Source organism: Panthera pardus, unplaced genomic scaffold (genome assembly GCF_024362965.1).
Source record: "Panthera pardus isolate Hobbes unplaced genomic scaffold, ASM2436296v1 HiC_scaffold_23, whole genome shotgun sequence".
Lineage (NCBI taxonomy): Eukaryota > Metazoa > Chordata > Mammalia > Carnivora > Felidae > Panthera > Panthera pardus.
In genome coordinates, this window is record NW_026526799.1 from 4454569 (window position 1) to 4469405 (window position 14837).

Below are 14837 nucleotides of genomic sequence, written 5' to 3' on the forward strand. Positions count from 1 at the left end.
AGTCCTATCCATTATTTTTGTTACTCTTTTTAAAGACTGTCTGTTTTCCTTTGGTGTGTGTACTGTGATACTTAAGATGGCTTACATTTTTATCTAGTGGTTACTTTTATCAATATTTGTAAACCTTAGTTCTTTAGGGGGATTATCGACTTAATCCCCTGTAAGAAATGATGAAATTAAGGTATTTTCTCCACTACCCTATTGTAGTCCATTATATTCTTTTTCCTGTTTAGCTCTGTACTCTTAGCTTATCCGTTAGCTCTAGATGACGCTCTTCGAACCCTCGCTAATAAAGACAAGGGAAGAACATTCTTTACCTCCCATCTTCTTTTCTTTTCTCCTCCCAAATTTGGCTGGTTAGATAATTGCCCACAGTCAGGTTTTAGAACCTTCACATTTGGTTCTTTTGCACTGATCTTCAAGTTTGTGTTCACCTACAAATTAAACAGATTCCGCGCTCATAACGAGCTCTTCTGCTGTAGTTTCTCCAGGGAGCTTTTGGGAGTCTTTAACTAGATTCCTCCAGGAGGCTTCATGGGAACATTCTCTCTCAATTTCTTACATTTAAAAACTCATTAAAAACAAAACGCAATTTCACGGACTATAAAATCCTTGGGTCACACTTACTCTTCTGAAGGACTCTGTCAGAGTTCCCTCGTGCTGACGGACAAGGAGCAGCCATTACTTTCCCCTTTCACAAGTGAGCTGATCTCTTGGCCTCGTGGCCCAAACAAGTTGTTATGTTTGCAGTCCAAACTTCACATTTCTGTTTCCTGCTTTAGGGAATTTTTGCACTTTTCGTTCGTACCTACCATTCGCTAATTCCAAATATTCTATTTCGCTCAGCTTACTCCCTCAGTCCTATTTTCTTTCTATACGTTGTCTTACGTCGCTCTCAACTTGCCCTCTGTGCCTTTGATGGTTTTCTTCTTTTCCTTCACTGTCTTTCCTGGACTCGGGTTTCCTTTCCTATTGGCCTGTCACCTCTTCCCTGAGCTCCTATACCTGATCTGTGCTCGTCTTTTATAAAGGTGGACTTTGTCTTTAATCTGTGAAATATTCAGTCATTGTTTTCGTGTGTTCTCCGCCAGTGTTTCTCTAGCGTGTGCTGTCCGTCATCTTTCTCTGTTCAGGTTTCCTTATCATTTTTTTCTTGCAATTACGTTTCATTAGATCCTGAACTGGTCCAGTCTTGGAGTACTCACTTTTGAAGGCAGTTTTTTCTGGACCAGTTACTTGAAGAAGATTCATCTGGGAGAAGAGCCAGAACCACATTCAGAGCCTTCTTCCTTTTCCAGGCAGGACTGATAGGCGCGCCTCCTGGGTGTGGGAAGCTGTTCCTTGGCTACTCTCTCCCTAACAAACGGGACAGGCAGCCACGGGGACTACTCACAGGGCAGTGTCTCCCCTCCCCGCCTCCACGAATCGGACGGCTCCCTATAAACAATGCTCCTGTGAAGTCCTCACTCACCCGGCCTCCTCTGTACCTTAGAATCAGACTGCATCTGGTGAAGCTCCTGCCACCAGCCTGTGTATTCCTTTCCATTAGTTCCAACGAAACATTTGGCTTATGAAACCCGGGGTATATTTCTCATCTTGGAAAATGTTCTCTGCTAATTTTTGTTTTTTTCCTCTTCCTCAGATCTGCAGCGCTAAGGGTCTACTGGGCACTTCCTCTTATACTTCTGGTTCAATCTTTCAAAGCCCCTTTCCACTTGCTTTCTGGCTTGGGGCTGCAGACCTCTCCTGATTTCTCCCAAGACAGAGTCTTCACTTCTGTTTCTTTCTCTCCTAGTTGCCAGGGATAATCCCAGCAAAGGACCGAGAAAGGATGACTTTAGCATGTTCAAATCTTAAGTTCTGCCTTTTTGCCTCCAAAAAGAAAACCGCTTTATAATTTCTTTGAATATAAAGCAACCCGCGGCACTCCAAACTCCAGACAATCCAGAAAGGGTGCAGAGGAAAAAAAAAAAAAAATGATTAACCTAAAGTAATCCCTGTCAACACAGGAACACATATTCCGGTGCATATAAAATCTATCTTTTCCTGCATTTTTTTTTCACTTAAAATGAGTATTTTCTTGGAAATATAGATCTAAATTATAATTTTAATAGCTACATGATATTCAGAAGAACTTCCTTTTAACTAAGAGTACCAGGAGGCACTGCAATGTTTAAACTTTAAAATAAACAATCCCATAAACCAGAAGTCATGCCCCCTGAAGATCAAATTTTCCACATTTTAGTTTCCTTGTAAATCAGACAAAATGAGGGGTTTATTCCACAGGCTTTTAGAAATAAAACAAGCAGGCTTAGGTCTTTAAAAGTTAGGTAACTAAAGGTTCTTTTGAAAAGTTAAGGTTTCCCTGACCTTTGTTCCCTGTATAATAAATACACTGTATTTTCCTGGCTTCTCATTTACAAGACAGAGAAAATCCAAACAACAAAAACTATCCAAGTTTTATACCAAGGACGAACAATCTCTACAGGTTATTCAATCAGGAAGACGGTCGGGAGAGTCACGGATCGCTCCTCTTAGCACCAGAGGTGGGCTGGTTCCACAGTGTCAAACAAGGGAGTGTGTGCAAATGGCCTGCGTGCAGTCCGTGAGTTTTCATTAAAATGTGTTTTCTAATCCATTTCCTTAATTAGTAGAGACCTCGAGCTATGCAAACACTGGGCCTCAAAGCTGGTTGTAGCTGTGAAGACGGAAAACATTCTGTTCCTTCTCTCGGCGGACCACAGAGACAACAACCTCTTCAACGAAACAGCCCCTGCACAGAGGGGCACACCTCCAGATGGCAGAGTGCTGGCACGTGCCAGCGAACAGGCTACGAGTGAGTGTTACCGGCAAACGCATTCCACCAAGTGCTCAAGCGTAGCCTGTAAGTTAGGATAGGCCCCTTGTAAAACTGGGTAACCCGATTCAACCAGCAGTCAGGCACAAGAGGAACCACGAAGGACCACAGCCAGCGAAGGCCAGTAAGCAGCCTCCGGTGATTTATTCGTAGGAATCAACAGCTGCCAACACCAGCATGAACTATGTGGGTGTGTACTATGTACTAAAGAGTATCTAATTTAATCTTTACTCAACCCTATCAAGTGGAAACTGTTATTATTCCCAATTACAGGCCGGGAAACAGAGGCTCAGCAAGGTTAACGTACTTGTCAGTCACACGACCAGTAAGTGAGGGTGTGGAACCCGGACCCCCAAGGCCCAGGCTCGCCACACGGCCCGTGCGGACTATGATCCCCCCTCGGCAACCTGGCGAGGTGCTGTTAGAGAAACTGGGAGACAAGATACGTGAGAGACAAAGCTTCTAGTCTAGTTCCGGCTCCGCCTCTCATTAGTAGATGACCTCAGGTTAGACACTCACCAGTCTGGGCCCCATTCTAGTCTGCCAAATGAGAAACATAATGGCCTATCAGGTTCAGGCTTAGTCACCCAACGATAGCTTACGTATTTTGTCATTTATAATCTTCTAATATATACAGATTTCCTTTTGGAAGGAAGACAGGAAGTAGCTATTCAATCACCAGGTGTGGATGTGAAATTGTCATTCGTTCCTTCACTTCAACAAATATTTAAGGGGCACTTTTTATGCACCAAATGCATACCGGGCGCTGAAGTTCTAGAAATAAAAATATGGATCCTATCTCCCAGACGTTAAATACGGAAGGATGGAAAAATATAAACAAATAATTACAACACTTTGTGAATGTTTAACAACAAACGCTTGTACAGAGTGTGACTGCAAGGTGACTGATTAACTCTACCCGGTGGGGGTGGGGGTGGTCACAGAAGTTTTCACAAGAGTGACGCCTGCTGAAATAAATCTGGAAGGAAATGCAGGGCTAGCCGGGTAAGCAGGGGGAAAGGAACACTCAGGAACAACCATTGGCTAAGTGTGAGTGAGGTGCAAGGTTCCACAGCGGAGGAGGCCACGGAAGGACTAGGGGCAGAGGGCAGAGGGCCTAGTTCACGGGCGGCAACTAGCAGCGGCCGCAGGCAGGTGGGCACCCAAGTGCCCGGGCACAGATGCCAGGTGACAACAACGAAACGGATTCGGAATACTGGCGGCTGGCGGGCCGGCGTGGCTCCTGGGCTCCGGCTCTGATCAGGGCCAGCACTGCAGGTGAGTGGCTGGATCCATGCCAAGCTGGGAAGGACTCCGTGGACGCTGCTGGGCCAGACGCAAGAAGGGCCTGAAGGTATTCCACAAGAAGGCAAAACCCTGGAAGAATCCGACAGCCACCTTCAGACATGTCTAGGACGTCACAAGAGAAAAGAGACCTGAAATGGTCTCGGGACTCCAATGAGTAAACCTGAACGGGCCCGTGGAAGTGACAGAGGTCTGAGCTCCACTGGAGGGAATTCTACCTGTGACCGTCACCGCAGGCTGCCTTCTCAACACCATCTCCCTCTGCCACTCCTCCCTAGACAGCAGGGCAGTCGCCAGACGCTCACTGCCGAGCCCTCTCTGAAGCAGAGCACGGGCACACGGGACCCCCCAGTCCCTGGGACCTGGAGGAAGTCACCTGCAGGGAGAGGGACGGGGGTCTTATGGGAAACGTCTTCCTCCCTGAGAAGGTGAAGGATAGAAGACAAAATGTAATGAATGTTACAAGTACAGAAAAGAAGCTTTGGTTTAAAAAAAAAAAAAAAAAAAATCTCTGCCTAGCTGTGAACGAGGCTCCAAAGTTTCAAGAAAGTTAAGAAGGAAAAGACCCACGAGGACAAAATAGCTCTGAAGGAGTCTGAAGCAAACACGAGGTACGAGAGGAGGAAAAGACAGCAAAAATAAGAAATGTAAGTTTCTGACTGTAGCCAACATTAGCTTGAGAAAATAACTTTTAGTGGAAAGTTGGGGCATCAAAACAAAAAAATCCTGGCGGGAGGCGATCCTACTACCTCCGGTTACAGTAAGAAAAGTGACAAAAGACATCAGTTATTATTAACAAAGACTCTCAAGGCTAGGCTGCCTAAATGAAACACCACAATTATACGCTCTCCAGAGACATGCGCATGGTCTTCAGTTTGACGAATATTTCTATTCCTTACATCCCTCTCCCGAAAGACCACTTTCTGCTATCATCAGTCCTTTGCGGTGGACTCAGATTTAAATCCGTATTTATGAGTCCTGAACATGCATACTGAAATAAGCTGCATGCAAAAGGAGATTAAAATAAGACACGGTGCTTAGTGCTCTCAAGATAACCACAGCTGATTGAAAAGGACGACGATTACTTTTACTACTGTTAAACAGTATTTTAAAAATACACTTTGTGGTCCATAGTAAGAAACACGTTACCTCACGAACCAGAATATACACAAGGCACAAGACAGAGCAGAAAGGAGGCCTTTTGGCTGTGCTGGCAGGTGTGAGGGAGGGATCAGGGAGGAGGGCCATCTGAGATGGGCCCTGAAGGGCAGGCAGGGTTTTGAGGGGCAAAAAGGCAAAGGAGAGGTTACGACCCAGATAAATCACACAATTAAAAGCAAGCAAGGAATGAGTCAAATATAAGGAACGGGTAACACTGTGGGGAGGAGTGTAAACTGGTATATTTGTAAAGGACAATTTAGCGGCACATATACAAAGGCTTTTAAATGTTCACGTTCTTTGATTCGGCAGTTCAAGTTACACATGCAGCTCCTAAAGAAAAATCCTGATGTTTTGTACCATGTGCACATAGTACATACTCAAAAAAAATGTCTTTTTAACGTAGGAAAAATTTAAGAATTATCATGGCGTGGGAAAAAAGATTTAGTTATATGGATGTTCATCACCACATCGTTTATAATAGTCAGATGTCAGCAAGTGGTTAAATACTATCTCCCTAAAATGGAATACTATGAAGTGTTCCCCATAATGGAAGTACATTAACTGACATGGAACACGTTCCCCTAAGTTGTAAAAGCAGGCTTCAGAAAAACGTTGTCAGAGCTCATCATTTGTTGTCTTCACATATAGATACATCCTCAGGAAAACGACAGGAAGGATGCACAACGACAAAATAATCAGCGATTTTCTCTAAGTGGTAAAATGGCAGATAATTTTTACTTTACTTTTGCTCCGCTGTATTTTGCAGTTTTCTAGAATGAACATGTATAATTTTCACATTAAGAAATAAAAACATGGGATTATGTAAATTTTCTAAGATAGGAGTAAAAATTGTGTCTTTTTTTTTTTTTCATCATCTTGGCTTTTATTTCCAAAATCCCAAACTCCGCAGAAAAGAAGGGATACTTGAGCAGAAACCTAACAGAAGCGGGGTCTTTGAAATTATGTACTTAACTGTCTTCTTTTCCTACTAGATTGTTAAGATCTAGATCGCCACAGAGAGGTAAAAATTTAGCCTTTTTAGGGCACTCTTCCACAAAAGCTGTGGTGTGACAGACTGTTTTAGAAGATGATGGTGAATGCCACTGTTTAGCCGTCCCTACGTGCTGCCCTGCACGGGCAGAAGTAACCACAGGGAGCAGGGAGAGGAGGCAGATTGTTTTAGCAGACCCCACTCTCTTTCTTTTTGATGTTGATGTGGGACACCTCTCCTGAGACTTTTACTTCAAACACCACCTTCCACAGAGAAGGCGGCGGCCTTCTCTCCGCTGTGGGTCACTGCTCAGCTTCCAGATCCTTACGTATTTTCTGATCACCTGCAAAGAGATGGATGCCCTCCTCATTTCACATCTGTTTGCTACTCGTCAGGGAAACGGATTGGCAAAGATTAAATTAAAATCTAAGGGAGCTCTGATTGCTGGACCTGACCACTTCTGAAGCCTGCTCTGAAGTGTGGTTCCTCCAGCGGGGCCTGGGCACCTCCTGGGGCGTGATGACAAAGCTGGTCCAAAAAAGAGAGGCCTTTCTTTTGTCCTTACAGGCAAATGACAATCAATTCCTTAGATTTTCATCTTTACACATGACTAAGAACCACATCATAGTAACCTATTCATTGAAGTATTAAGAGAAAAAATTTGGGGGGCGCCTGGGTGGCTCAGCTGGTTAAGCATCCGACTTCATTTCAGCTCAGGTCATGATCTCATGGTTCGTGGATTCGAGCCCCACATCAGGATCTGTGCTGACAGCTCAGAGCCTGGAGCCTGCTTCGGATTCTGTGTCTCCCTCTCTCTGCCCCTCCCCCACTCAGTCAGTGTGTGTGTGTGTGTGTCTCTCTCTCTCTCTCTCTCTCTCTCTCAAAAATAAATAAGCATTAAAAAAAATTTAAAGTGATAAAATTGGGTGTTCATAAACCAAATTAGATGTTACTACAGTTAAACAGTATTTAAAAAATACATTTTATAATCCATAGTAAGAAACGCATGTTACATCATGAACCAGAATACACACATATTCTGAACACAACTGAAACACAAGTTTCACAGTATTTATCCTTACTGCATGAGCCACTCTGTTATTTTATATTCCATCTCATTTTATTTTTTTTAAACTTGTATTTATTATTTTGAGAGAGACAAAGACAGCGTGAGTGGGGGAGGGGCAGAGAGAAAGGGAGACGGAGAATCCCAAGCAGGCTGCCCACTGTCAGTGTGGAGCCCGATGCGGGGCTTGAACCCACCAAACCATGAGATCACGACCTGAGCCAAAACCAAGAGTCAGACACCTAATCAACTGAGCCACCCCGGCACCCCTCCAACTCATTTTAAAATAACCTATAGTGGGGCGCCGGGGTGGCTCAGTTGGAAGAATCTGACTCTTGATCTCGGTTCAGGTCTTGATCTCACAGTTGTGAGTTCAAGCCCCACACTGGGGTTCAAGCTGTATGTGAAGCCTACTTTAAAAATCAAAAAAAAGGAAAAAATAAAATAACCCCTAGTAGTTATTAGGCAGCCGCACATGTTTGGGCTCTCTTCCAGCTGAGAGGTGGGGATCTGCGTTCCCTTCCCTTGAACCTGGACAGGTTCATGACTGCTTCAAACAATAAAGGGCGTTCATTCTCGGGGCGCCTGGGTGGCTCAGTCAGTTAAGTGTCCGACTTCAGCTCAGGTCATGATCTCACAGCTTGTGAGTTCGAAACCTGTGTTGGGCTCTGTGCTGACAGCTCAGAGCCTGGAGCCTGCTTCAGATTTTGTGTCTCCCTCTCGCTCTGCCCTTTTCCCACTCATGCTCTGACTCTTTCTCTCAAAAATAAATAAACATTAAAAAAAAAAAAAGGCGCTCATTCTCTAGACACTTTCCTTTAGGAACCCAGCTACCATGCTATAAGCAAAGTCTAAGCCACAGGGAGGGACTACATATAAGCACTTGGGTCAACAGTCACAGCTGATCCCACCAAGCTTTGGAGGCACCGCAGGCCCGGGGACCAGACATGTGAATGATGGAGCCTCAGAATGATTTTTTTTTAATGTTTATTTATCGGTATCGAAGAACCGGGACAAGCCATGCCCTACCGGGCCCTGGCCAAATTCCTGAACCAGAATCCATGAACATAATAAAATGTCTATTGTTTAATGCCACTAGGTTTGGGGCATTTGTAACACAGCAATAATAACTGGAACGACAGTGCCAGGCGTAACCTGCAAAACTGATGTCGCGATCCATTCCTGGGCAGTCTGACAAACCCCGGCTCAGAGGAGACACTGATCCATCCAACCCTGCCAAGTTACCCTGAGTCTGTGCATACTCAAGTTGTAACCAGAATGGACGGGATGGGTTGGAGGGGGAGGGGAGGTAGAAAGTGGGGTGTGGCCCCATATGAATGGGCCAGCATCAAATAGCCTTGAGATTCACTAGGACCAACCTCTGAAGCGCAAAAAGGTCACACTGTTCTGGCCTGAGTCCCAAGGTGTTCCTAACCTAAGGATGGGCCAATGCCCCCTACGTAATTATCTACCAAAACAGATACTTAAGGTCCCCAAAGCCCCACAAAACCTTTTTGGTCTAAAAGGCTGCCTATCTACTTCTATCCACTTTGAATGCTGTCGAGCCTGTCTACAGTGTCAGACTTCTCTGTTAATGGATAACTTTCATCTAAATATAAACTCAGATTAATCTGTTAAGGATTAGCAGATTCTTAAAAAAAAAAAAAAAAAAGAGGGGGAGTCAGAAACATTTTTGGGAGACGGAGAATGCCAGGCCGGGGGCCAGGGAACTTAACTTCCATTGGTTAAATGGGCTTTTGGTTTCTTTCTTTAAATGTCACTAGTTAGGCGAATATAGTACTGGCCCGGAGGCAAAAAACAGGAAATTCATGACTAGGAAAGGACTCCCAGGGAGGACAGCCTGGGGTGGGAGCAGTGGGGAAACCTCCCAGGGGAAGGAAGGTTCTTTCAGCCAGCCTCCTCATAGAAGTAGGTCATCTCAAGAAGCTGGCCTCAGGGGAGCGCCCCTTGAAAGGAAAGGTCCAGACCAGAGAGGAAATGGGAATGTGGCCTCGGGGAACTCTCAAGTCAGAACTTGGTGGACTTCAAGGACTTACGGTGGCCTTGGGATATGAAAAGCATATTTATATTCTCATTGGCCACAAAAGCAAGAACATAGACCCCTGAGCTTGAGACAGTGGAAGAAAAGATCAACCAGAAAGAACTGGAACCAGTGAAAAACCCTAGACTAATTTAATTTATTTATGCACAGCATGTCTCTCCCTAATCCATAAAGGAAAACGTTTTACTATTACACCAGATAAATCTGGTTCAGTTTTTCTTTTTCTTTTTCATCGGGATGCGCTGTAAGCACTCCACTGCCTTCTTTAAAATGTAATGCACACAGGTCACTAAAAGTTTCTGGAAAACCGTATCTGGGGCAATTGGTGAGCTAAAGTCACTGCCCAAAAGAGCAACTAACAACCACAACAGCAGCTGCAGCCCCGTTAACCCATTTAAGCCAACAAGCACCAGTGGGAGAGACATACTAGAAGCAGAGAAACGAAAATGAGTCCCGAGCTTGGGCTGGTACATAGGTACTCGGTAAGAATCAACAGAAGAATGAAACGCATAGACAAACAGACTGAGAAATTCTTGGCATCTGGAGAAAATGGAATCCCAACAAGTTCCTTTTTACCTCTTCCACCACGTGTACAGAAGAGCAAAAGGGAAGCGAACAAAACAAAAACCAAAGCCTAAACAGAATGAACAGCTGGACCGTGGCCCGCTCAGAAATTAGTCAGTCACTGTGAAACAACTCGGTTCACCCTCACAGAATTTAGCTAAGGCCAAACTAAGGAAGAGTCATGTGACTTCAGAAAAAAGATTCAAGATGAACAGACGAAGGGAAGTCACCCATTAGGGAGAGAAATAACAAACTAGACCAAATTCACTTACTAAGTGGCCATTTCATACAGTTCAACCCAACAGACGCCAGGCACTGTGCCTGGGCTGCGGGTACAACTCCTCCATCCAGGAGGTCACGGTCTAGAGGAGAGGACAGGGAGCAGACAATGACAATATGGTGCGCTATCTGCTAAGGTAGAGGTAAGCACAGACCACGGCCTTCAAGAAAGATTCCTGAAAGAAGTGATCTCATTCTTAAAGGGCCAGCAGGAGTTAGCCAGGCAGAGAAGGGGCTACAGGAAGAAGAAATAATGTAAGCCAAGACTCTGACGACCAATCTTGGTTTGGAACCTCGAGCAAATGCCTCTCTCCGCTAGCTTCAAGGCATCGTTAGAGGCTTGGAGACAGCCGGTGCCAGCACACTTCCTGATCCCCCGGCGGACAAACCTCCATGCGGCCGTCATGCTTCATTCCTGCTCAACTCCACCTCCTTCTCTGACACTCCAGCACCACCCTGAACGCTCCGAACATGGTCATCCCCCTCCGCCAGTGTCCTGCCACCAACCTGGCGTCAACGGCCACGTACATAACCCAGCTAGCAACTTCAACAAGTTCTGCTACAACCCTGTGATTTTCGCCTCCACCCCGCTGCATTCCGGCCCCTCATCGGCCAGAACCGTCCCGACATGGAAACGCCGAACTCCAACATCCTACTCTCTGACTGATATACCCAACCTGCCAGCTCACTAGAAGCCTTCCTCCTCTTCTTGGAATTTTCTGACTTCCAATCCGTTCGCTCTTCTTTCTTCCCGATTCACCACCCACCTCTCCCATCTTGTACGAACCACTGCTACCATCTCATTCCACCTTCTGCTCTCCCGCCTCCCTCCCTGGCCTTTGCCAACACGAGGCAGGGCAAATTATACGCCCTCATCAACGCGACTGTCCATTTCCTGTGCTTCTACACCTGGGCTGCTGGGCCCCGTGGGAGAAAATCTCACAATTTTGCAGACTGAGGCCACGAAGCGCTCTTGGTCTCCACCACCGGCTGCTTGGAAATCCTTCTGTAGGCCCCAGGCAGCTCTTATCCCCCGCAACTCTCCCTATTCAATGAGGCCCTCAAGGTTTATACCCCTCACTCCTAGGATATGACCTCACTTCTGTTTCATAAAGAAAAATGAGGCCATCAGGCAATAATAACTCCTTAACATCTGTGCTGCTCTTAACGTGCAAAAACAGTGGTACTCACTTCATGCACACTTCCCTTCTTCCAGTGTCTTCCCTAAAAGAAATGTCCTTCCTCTTGCCCAGAGCTAATCCTACCACCAAGCCTACCTCCTCAAGGATCCCAACGCGTCCCCTCTGTCCTAACCAGTAATCTCTGCGGACTCTTTCCCTTTAGCACGGAAACATGCTCCTTTACGTAAAGCCCCATTTAATGACATGAACAAATCTTCCCTGGACCCCTTGAGACGGAAATCCACGACATGCTACCATGCCACAGATCCTCGTGAAAAAAGAAGCCTCAGCTAGTTTGCTCTCGTTGATATGCCATCACCCGTGTCACAGACGTCACACGAAGCCACTGCCAATACCCAGACATCGCTGCAAGGCTGCAGACCGGTACTGGGGCCGAGGCAGCCCACGCTCGAACTGCACAGGAGGGGCGAGAACCGGACCCGGCCAGGTCTTCTCCAGGGACAAGCGGGATGTGCCCTGGCACATGCCCGGACCGATGTTGAAGGGCAGCTGCTCTCTGCCAGAAAGTCACTGTGCTTCTCAACGAAAAAGACATGAGACGGACTGCAAGCGGCTGACAACAGACTATCAAAACACGCCAGCCAGGATTTAAAATGTACCATTTGGGGGGCGCCTGGGTGGCTCAGTTGGTTGGGCTTCCGACTTCAGCTCAGGTCATGATCTCTCAGTCTGTGAGTTCGAGCCCTGCGTTGGGCTCTGTGCCGAACGAAAGCTCAGAGGCTAGAGCCTGCTTCGGGTTCTGTGTCTTCCTCTCTTTCTGCCCACCACCCTTGCACTCTGTCTCTCACCCTCTCTCAAAAATTAAATAAACATTAAAAAAAATTTTTTTTTAAAGCACCATTTGGTAACCATCGTGGTAACGAATGTTTTAGGCAAAAATCATCAATGGATGATAAAACTAGGTGGTGAAAGTTCAGTGAGAAAAAGGATATTTACATAGCCTCAAAACATCTGCCCACAAGATATTCATTGATTTCCAAGGTTAAGACGGTGAGGTAACCCAGGAGACACCGTCTTAATCAAGGAATCACAGTGAACAGCACCAGGAATGGGAAAAGGGACATAAGGTACCTGATTGATGTTGCACTAAGAAGGTTGCAACATCACGTCTCTGGTATTCCTGCCCCAAATGCGTAACCTAAATCTATCATGAGAGAACAGCACATAAAACTAAAATAGAGAAAATTCTGCAAGTCACCGGCTTGTACTCCTCAAAAATGTCTGATCCCAACAGACAACACCAAAGGGATGTCCTCAGATTAGAGACTAAAGAGACATGACAATTTCATGGGTGATCTTGGATTGGATCCTAGATTACAAAATAATAATTTCTATTTGGCTTATAAGGGAAATGAGTGGGACAATTGGTGAAATTTGAGTAAGTTTTGTAGATTAGGTAACAGTACTATAACGATATTAATTTCATGATTTTGATATCACTATTGATTATAGAAAATGTCCTTGTGTTGAGGAAATACATGCTCAAGTATTCAAGGGTAAAAGGGCATCCTGTCTGCAACTTACTTTCAAATGGTTCCAAAAAAGATAATTATAATACGGATACAGATAGAGAATAAACGATATTTGCACACAGTAAAATGTTAACATTTGTGCAACCTATGTGAAGGGTACCAGGAATTCTTTGTACTACATTTTTTTCGACCTTTCTGTAAGTCTGAAATTATTTCAAAATTTAAAAATGTTTTTTTTTTTTTGTTTAAGCCCCAAACTGAGAAGTACAAGGAGAAAGCAGCCAAAACCACAACTGTCGGGGAGGACTTCAAAACGCCACTCTCCTTCTTTGGCAGACCGGGCACATACAGAATAAACACAGACAGGATTTGGAAGATTAATAAGCTTAATTTAACTGATATGCTTAGAACTTTGTACCTGAGAGAGACTCTGTATTATTTGCAAATGACTGTGGACATTTAAATAAAGAGGCAACATTGAGCCTCCTTCTTGGACTCATTCCTGACTTTGACAGTGGCTCTATTTCTGGTGCGAATCACCACATCCCCTGAAGAGTGCCAGGGGAGAGGGGCTAAGAGAATCCCAGCCACAAAGACCCTAAAGAACCACCCCCTACACTCACCCTTCCAAAGACCCAAGAGCTTCTCAAAAATGTTTTATTATGAAAGTTTACAAACATACACAAAAGAAGTATAAAGTATAGTATAAAGAAGTTCCATACGCCCATCACCCAGATTCAGTTATTATAATTTTGACATACTTGCTACATTGTGTCCTTGGGGGGGGGGGGGCTAGAGGTTTTTTGTTTTTTGTTGTTTTTTTTTTTTTTTTAGCTTCTGAATGGTTTCCTTGTCAAACAGTTGGGAAGAATTACTGGTTTAGGAAAAAGCCCCATGCCTGGGTGGCTCAGTTGGTTAAGCATCCGACTTCAACTCAGGTCATGATCTCCCAGTTCAAGGAGATAGTAAGGGTTCAAGCCCTTCATCAGGCTCTGTGCAGACAGCTCAGAGCCTGGAGATGTTTTGGATTCTGCGTCTTCCTCTCTCTCTACCCCTCCCTTGCGCGCTCTTGCTCGTTCGTGCTCTCTCTCTCTCTCTCAAAAATAAATAAAACAGGGGCGCCTGGGTGGCTCAGTCGGTTGAGCGTGCGACTTCAGCTCAGGTCATGATCTCACAGCTCGTGAGTTCGAGCCCCGCGTCGGGCTCTGTGCTGACAGCTCGGAGCCTGGAGCCTGCTTCGGATTCTGTGTCTCCCTCTCTCTCTGCCCCTAACCCACTCGCATTCTGTCTCTGTCTCTCTCAAAAATAAATAAACATTCAAAAATAAATAAAACATTAAAAAAAGGTTTTTTTTTTTTAAACAAAAAAGCCCCAAATCATTACAGCTTTTATTGCATCTTTAAAAGATCACAAATAACGGGGATTAAGGAGGGCACCTGTTGTGAGGAGCACCGGGTGCTGTATTGAAGTGTCGAATCACTGAATTCTATACCTGAAGCTAACATTACACTAATATTAACTAACTGGAATTTAAATTAAAACTTAGAAAGAAAACAAAAACAAACAAACAAAAAAGAGGAGGCAGCTGGAGATTTTATGCTTTGTCTGCCATTTTCAACCTATATACTTAAAATAAATGCACAATGAAAAAAAGTTTTTAATAAATTAATATCATAAACAGGTTTGAAAGATCATCCAGCATCTTGCTCTTTCTGCAGCTGGACAACTTAGATCTTACTCATCAGCCTGCTGAACTGTTCCTTTTTCAGAACCATAGACGCTACCTCCAAATTTTCTGATATCCTTGTTTTTAACTGTTGTGGCTGGCTGAATCAAAGCAGCAAACAAGTTCAATGTCATTTCCTTCAAGAATTAATT

At 44.8% G+C, this 14837-nt stretch overlaps 1 protein-coding gene across 2 annotated transcripts in view; it reads right to left on the minus strand.

Annotated features, from left to right (window-relative positions):
- Positions 1 to 14837, minus strand: part of PDE8A (phosphodiesterase 8A) — a 153494-nt gene that overhangs the window by 100919 nt on the left and 37738 nt on the right. The window lies entirely within an intron of this gene.